The sequence below is a fragment of the Capsicum annuum genome, unplaced genomic scaffold (assembly GCF_002878395.1).
Source record: "Capsicum annuum cultivar UCD-10X-F1 unplaced genomic scaffold, UCD10Xv1.1 ctg76082, whole genome shotgun sequence".
NCBI classification, from domain to species: domain Eukaryota; kingdom Viridiplantae; phylum Streptophyta; class Magnoliopsida; order Solanales; family Solanaceae; genus Capsicum; species Capsicum annuum.
Genome location: NW_025886347.1, coordinates 14,473 through 21,919, shown reverse-complemented (window position 1 = coordinate 21,919; position 7,447 = coordinate 14,473). Strand labels below are relative to the sequence as shown.

Genomic DNA, 7,447 nt, shown 5'->3' with positions numbered 1-7,447 from the left:
TTTAATTATTGAGATTATCTAATCTAGTTACTCATTAATACTATTGGGAAAAGTCAGATATTATTTTTAAATTTATGTCATACATAAAAGTTATAAACACGTAATTTTATACTTCTAAAACTTATTTTTCACCTATTTATCTTATCCTACGTGTACTCTCAAGAGATACTTTTTCAACTAGAAGACAAAATAACAAACCCAATCCCTAATACCATTTTGATAACAAAATTAACTCTACCCTTAATCAAATTTTGACCCCTCACATCACCACTCTACCCCAACATACCCCTATACCCCTAGGCTGCCCCCTCCCCTCACGTTTTTCGATACATATACACTATCACTCTCACAGACCTCAACAATATACCATACACAGAGTCACAAAAGAGGAGGGGGACCTCACACACAAGATCACCTATATACGCACCACGCTCTCACTAGATAAAAGGGGATTTTTATCTCCTCTACTGGATTTTGGAGCACAACAACAGTAAATACTGCAATATATATACACGCATAAACATCACACACACACCCTATCAGAAAAAGGGTAGTACGCGGATAGATCGAGATTCACGCAAACAAAGGTCGATTCACAGAGTTAAAGGAGAAAAACAGGCAAAAATTGTCCGAGAACAGTCAAAAGGGGGATCGGAACAGTATCACCGGTGAGAATCCGATTGTCGTTCGAGTATTTCCGGTGAAATTTTCGCCAAAATCGGTGTACAGTTCGTCGATTTGACTGAACCATTCCCGAAATTCCTAAATCTTTGCATTTTTTCGTTGATTTTTAAGTAAATCTTGTCGTAAATGCTAGGTTTGCCAGAATCCGCCGTGCTCCGCCGTACTCGCTGCCGTTTGAGTTCACCAGAGTTCCAGCCATATAGTTTTCTCCATTTTCTTGTAAATTTTGTTTTCAGTTGTTCATTGTTTTTTGTGGTTTTTCGTGTTCGAATCGGATTTTAGAGATTTTCGTGTTGGAGTTGGCTCATAGTCAAGTTGTGGTATTCTTCGAGGTTTCGAGACAACTTTATTCTCTTCATAATTCGCTGTAAAATACTCCAAAGGTCCATTTCTCAACTCTATTTCTTAATTTTATACGATTACAGATATTAATTTGATAGTTGTTCTATTTGTTGGTTGATTTTTGGTTGGTGTTTGATTGTTGTGAATCATTGATCGTGATGCAAATTTGGTGTTAATGTGGTAGATAATTGTTTCTTGTGGAAATTTTGGTGTTAAAAAGGAACTTGGGGCGGAATTGAGAAATTTATAAAAAAGGTGAAATTTGGATTAATTTTGGTTTATTGTTGTTTTATTTAATTCGCAATAAATATTAAGTTTGTAAATTGTATGTGATCATATTTTAGGCCGAAAGCTTAATAGGCAAAACTTTGGTTGGGTAGGCAAAACTTAGTGGATTGTTGATTGTTGAATGTTTAAAAATGCGTGTTGGATGATTTTGTTTTGTCGCACTTAGGTCAATTGTACTATTTGGCTGGGAAGGTCTTAAGGTATCTGTATTGTTTTATTCGAGGAATGCCTCAAAAAAGTTGTACTTGAAGACGGCGCACGATCAAGGCCTGGAACATTGGGCGGAGTTTAGTTTAGAATAGAGTAGGTTTTATATTTTCGTATTTTTCATTTATTGGACTGTATTGGACTGGACACTACTTTTTGAAGTTGTTTCATTTTGGTGTGTTTGTTTGCTTTTTTTATGTGTGTTTTTTGTTGGTTTTATACATTTCATAGTGTCATACTAGCCGGTATACTCCACGAAGCGACCATGATCGAATCAAGAGATTGAGGGGTGCCTAACACCTTCCCCGGTCAACAGAATTCCTTAATCGAAATCTCTATTCACAAACCAATTTTAAAGAGTCAAATCATTTTGAAATTTTTTTTTTCAAAGGTTACTTGACACAATCGATTCATGTCAAGTGACGACTCTGAGTTTAAATATAAATAATCCTTTTCGAAATTAATTTTTATTTTTGTAACTTAATAATAATAATCCTTTTGAAACTTAAAATCCTATATCTTTTGGTGAAAAAAAGGGTGTGACAGTTTTGGCGACTTTGCTGGAAATTTTTTAGAATTCGAGCTTATTTTTTGAGTTTTATAGGCTTAGTTTGACATTATAGGTATATAAATATTTTGTTTATGTTATTATTTGTGTTATTGTTTTATTATTGTTGGATGCCTACGTACTCTTTATTTACAATCTTTCTTTATGTGTTACCACTTTATATCTGACATCATTTGTATAATCCGAGTTAATTTTTTTTTACAACAAGTTTCGTAGTGCACGTCGTGTACCCGAACTCTAATTGAGTCATCCTTATTTTAGGAAGGAGAGCAGTCGGACGTATGGAGTGGGTGAAAAGCTGTCACAGTCACTATCGATCATATGCTCCCCGAGCAGCCTTGTTAGTGGATCTCAGCGTAGGTCAGCCTTTAGGTTATGTTTATCTGCACCATACTGAGACCTAGCGGGAAACACTTGTTCCTTTATAGCTGACTCACCTTAAAAGCATCTCTACGTGCTAAATGTTGCATTTTTTTAGGGTGACGAGGTCATTTAACAGACTGATTTGAGGAAAGCATGTCTTAGAAGTAAAGTGCGTAAACAAGAAAATGTTGAAAAAAAGGTAAAAGAAAAAAAAAAAGAAAGGATAGTGAGTCAAAAAAAAAAAGTTTCGTAGTTTTTCTTTTAAGAGTTCTTTATGACTTTTGTTTTTCTTAATAACAAAAAAAAAATTTTAAAAATAATTTTTACCATTTGAATTCATTTGTCAAAAACAAAACATCAAAAAGATTTTCCTCTTGTTTTCTTTAGCAAGCGTTAATAATTCGAAAATGTCAAGAAAAAAATTTCAATAGGAGATTTTTATAAAAGAAAAATACGAAAAATAGTAGAAGTCAAAAAGATTTTTCTTTTATAGTTGTTGATGTCGATTTTATATGAAGTGTCAAATTGAAAACTCAAAAAGATTTTATTAACTTTGTTCATCGTCTGTCTTTGGTTGTATCTCTTAAGTCAAGGTTTAGTTTGTTATTTCATCTTTAATTGTTCAATCTGGATGAATTACGCACACCTGATTCTCCTATCTCAGGAGTGAGATATGTAAGCAATCCTTCATTGGTTCAGTGATCTTATTTAAAAAATCCAAAAAAGATTTTTTTCACTCTTTATTTAGAGTAGGTGTTTTATATGCATCTTTAAAGAAAACTACAAAAAAAATTCCTTTAATAGTTTCAAGTTTCATTTTCGTATGAAATTCAAAATTGAAAATTCAAAAAGATTTTTCTTTGGTAATCATAAGTTTCATTTTGTATAGGAATCTGAAAAATTCAAAAGATTTTCTTCACTCTTCATTTAGAGTAGGTGTTTCATATATATCTTCAAAATAAAACTACAAATTTTTTTTCTTTAATAGTTTCAAGTTTCATTTTCGTATGAAATTCAAAATCGAAAACCCAAACATATTTTCTTTGATAATCACAGATTATTTTGTATAGGATTTTAAAGATGAAAAATTCAAAAAGATTTTCGTCCATTCTTTGACAATTTGTTATTTTCTTTTCTTCTTAAAGTTTCAAGAAAAAAGAAAGAGAGTTTGATCGGTCATATTGTGCCAAAACTTCATGAACTACGCACACTTGATTCTCCTCTTTTGGGAGTGAGATACGTATGCGCGCTTTTTGGGTTCGGTGATCTTTTCAAAAAGGAAAAAAGAGGTTTTTAAAAAAGTGTTGTACTCTAACATATTTGTTATCTCTTGTTCAATTAGTTTAAAGTGGTTGGTTTGTGTCATTCTAGTAGGTCCTCCACATCACACCAAGTCTAAGGAAAAGTTAGCCATGTCCAACAAGGATATTGAGAGTGACATTATGGGTCAGATAAAGAGCTAGGAAAATGAGAGTTTAAAGAAAGAGAATTTGAGACTAAGACAACAAATGATGAAAATGTATCGAGCTTAGGTCAGTGGGCTGCCTCCTCCCCCATTACCCACTATTGACCCTGCAAATATCTTAAGTCTTCCATTACAATTGCAAAATTAGTTTTCTATTGTTGTTGACGCACCGCAACATGCCTCAGAATTTATTACACATCAGATGCACCCAATACTTCCACCACACTTTCTTTAGCTCCTCAGTATTAGCCTACTATATTCACAACACCACATACCGTCTATGATTTTGATGTTCAACCCTCTATTGAAGCTTCCATATTGGCTATCCACCCAATAGTTGTGATTTTCTATGCCGTTAGTGAAACCATGGTCAATACTCTCGATGATAATTAGTATACTCCTGAGCCTACTTTTAAGTTAAATGAACCACCAAAATTTCTTAACAAGAATCCTAACGTGCCAGAAGAGCCAAAGAAAATGGTTGAAAAATAAAGAGTGCAGAAAATGCTATAGAAAGTTCCTTGGGACTTGCGTGTCATGAAGATGATTCGTATAAAGACTGGGGAATTTCTTCATGTGTCAACCTTCTTCCAAGCTTTGAGATATCAAAATTCAAGGAACATGATGGATATAAGGATTCTATGAAACATTTGGGGCGATACTGCAATCAATTAAGGGAACCTAAAGGGAAGAAGAAGGAAAATGTACCTATCATAGTGCCAGGGCCAAAGCAGATCTCTAAAGGTCCAACTCACTAATACTGTCAGTCTCAATTTCGAGCTTACATATTAGATCCACATACTCACCTACAACCAGGTTCCTCATTCTAAAATCTAAGATATTCCATCTCACTTCCTCAATATCCTTTGAACAATGCACAATTGTATACTCGTCCGTCTTTGTATCCACAGTGGCAAGCACCGATCCCTCAATATCATCCTCGTCCCTCATATATTTACCAAGGTATCTCTAAATTCAAGTTTCAACCAAGGCCAGAGTTTGCAAAGAGAAGGAAAGAAAAGGATAATTTCACTCCTATTAGGGAATCCTATGCCAGTTTGTTCTAGAGATTAAGATAGTGGGGCATGATCACTCCTCTCCTTGGGTATACTCCTAACCCACATCAAGAAATTTTTATCCTAATGTACGATATGCACATCATTCTAATGTTCAGGGTCACAGTACTGAAGATTATCATACTTTGAAAAGAGAAATAGAAAAGATGATTCAAGAAAAAAGTAATTATAGTGCAAAACGTTGACACCTCGGGTATCACACAGAATCCTTCATTATCATATGGTAATACACAATACATGGGAAGCAATGAGTTGATTATGAGGATCCATAATTTATTTGTTAAAGGAAATGTGTTTGATGGTGATGAAAGCTCTAGTCATGATTTGCAACTCAGTGGCTAAATGTCAAGCTCCGCAATTGGGAAAACACTCCTCTCCTTACTAGGAAGAGGTTTTGGTAGCTAGTCTTGTTTTTCTTTTTGTTTTCTAAATTATTTTAGGATTGTAATTCGGAATCTATCTTGTTTTATGTCTTTGTCGTTTATGTGTAAACCTTTCTATCTTTTCTTTCAGCAAAATATAGTGTCCCTTTTGACTTTTGTCTTATTTTAAGTTGTTTGTTTGTCTTCTTTATACAATAAAATTTATGTTAATTTTAGTGATATGACATGCTTGCGGAATTTTCAGCCAAATCTTAAAATCCAGTTTAATCATGAAACATTGAATCAGAGGGTTAAAGTTAGAAAAAGAGAGCATCAGAGAAAATAGATAGAGTGTTGAGGCATTTGGTGATCAAGTTGAAGCCTTCTTTAAAAATCAAGATAACTATTTTGAGAATCATAAGAATAACTTGGTCATCAATTGAAAAACATATTTCAATTAGGTTAAATAGTGGACACGCGATCCCTATACAAGAGAAACAGGAAGACAATCAAATCTACGAAAGCATGGATCATCGATGTGAGGGATATACAATAAAGGTGGAGTTGTATGTTTGACAAGTGTAGAAGAAGAAGTGACACACATGCTCAGTTAAAGTTTGTGTTGTTAAAGTGTTACAGATGATCTTCATCTTTCACTCATATTACATAATGTGTACTTGTGTCAAGAATTGATATGATGAAGGCATTTTATTATGCTATCCAAACATTATGTCATCCTTTGTTTACCTCATTTGAGCTTTAGTTCTATTTTCTTTCATACCCCTCTTTTGGAATCAAGATAGAGTCGGTAAAGCTCAAAAGAAAAGTGTCGAGCGAAATAATAGAGTAAGAAAAGTTTCAAAAACAAAGAGAGAAAAATGATGTCCAGAAAGAAGGAAAAGAATTTGTAAAGAAAAATAAAGTCAGAAAAATTTCAAAGAGAAAAGGGTCAATAAAAAAAGAAGAAAAAAGAAATTAGAATCAAGCAAAAAAAAATGAGTTGTCGGAACTACGTGTGACCTGATTCTCCTCTCTTGGGGGTGAGATACATAGGCTGTCCTACTTTGGGCTCGGTCCAACCAAATAATCAATTTATAATTACCTAGTAAAAAGAAACTGGGCATGGGTTGATTTCCATTGTTTGAGTCGATTTCAAAAGTTGTAAGTCCGACCCCACTTCAAGTACCGTTTGGGCCTTATACCATCATTTCTTTCAAAACTTATTCAAAAACCAAGTTACAACCAAAGAAAGACCTTCAGAGCAATCTTTGAGAATGTTAAGGCTATGCATGCAATAGATATGATAATATATTTGGTGAAAACCCTCACGTGCACCGTAAAATTATTGTTGTAATAACTCATTCTTTTAATGAGGGGTAAACGAGTAATTTAGCCTATATTATTATTATTATTATTATTATTATTATTATATATCAATCAAGGGGATTAAAGTGATCAAGCCAAAAGCCAAAACCCTCTCCCCTATTCATTTTTTTTTTCACGTTTTAGTTTAGAGGAATAGAATATTAGGGATTCTTGATTCCTTTATTTTTGAAAAAAAAATACTGTGGAGGAAAAATCTCTTGAAATTTTATAACCAAACACAAGGAGAATCTTTGGATCACTGCTCTCAAGTGTGAATCTGCAGGTAATATTTATGTTGATATACATTTGCGTGAGGGATTAACAATTAATAAATGTGGAAACTTTTGCCCACCATTATAATAGATATAGTGATGATTGGAGTAATAATTAGAGGAATATCTATCCATGATATGATAAAGAATGTTGAATAAGTAATCATCGACTAGTGATGATGGTGAGATTTTCTTTTAGCAATTGGAGGTTGCACTGTTGACTGTATAGTTGCTATAGAAGTGCAAATTTCTTTAATAAAATTTTCAGGCACAAAGACTAATCCAATTCATAAGGATGTACCAGAAAATACAACACTTTTGTTACTTGACCAGCCATCAGGAGAAGCAAATACCATGGGTACGCTAATCAATAAGATTAATGAAGTAGAAATTAATGCAAAAACGACCAATTGGAAAGCAAGAGTCATGCTTTTAATCCTCCAAGCTACCAACAA

General features: G+C 33.5%; 1 long non-coding RNA gene across 1 annotated transcript; it reads left to right on the top strand.

Moving 5' to 3' along the window:
• Positions 1 to 251: 251 nt before the first annotated feature.
• On the top strand, positions 252 to 1,121 carry LOC124894616. The gene is made up of 2 exons (XR_007051276.1): positions 252 to 668; positions 818 to 1,121. It is a non-coding gene; the product is annotated as an uncharacterized LOC124894616 (long non-coding RNA).
• The last annotated feature ends 6,326 nt before the right edge of the window (positions 1,122 to 7,447 follow it).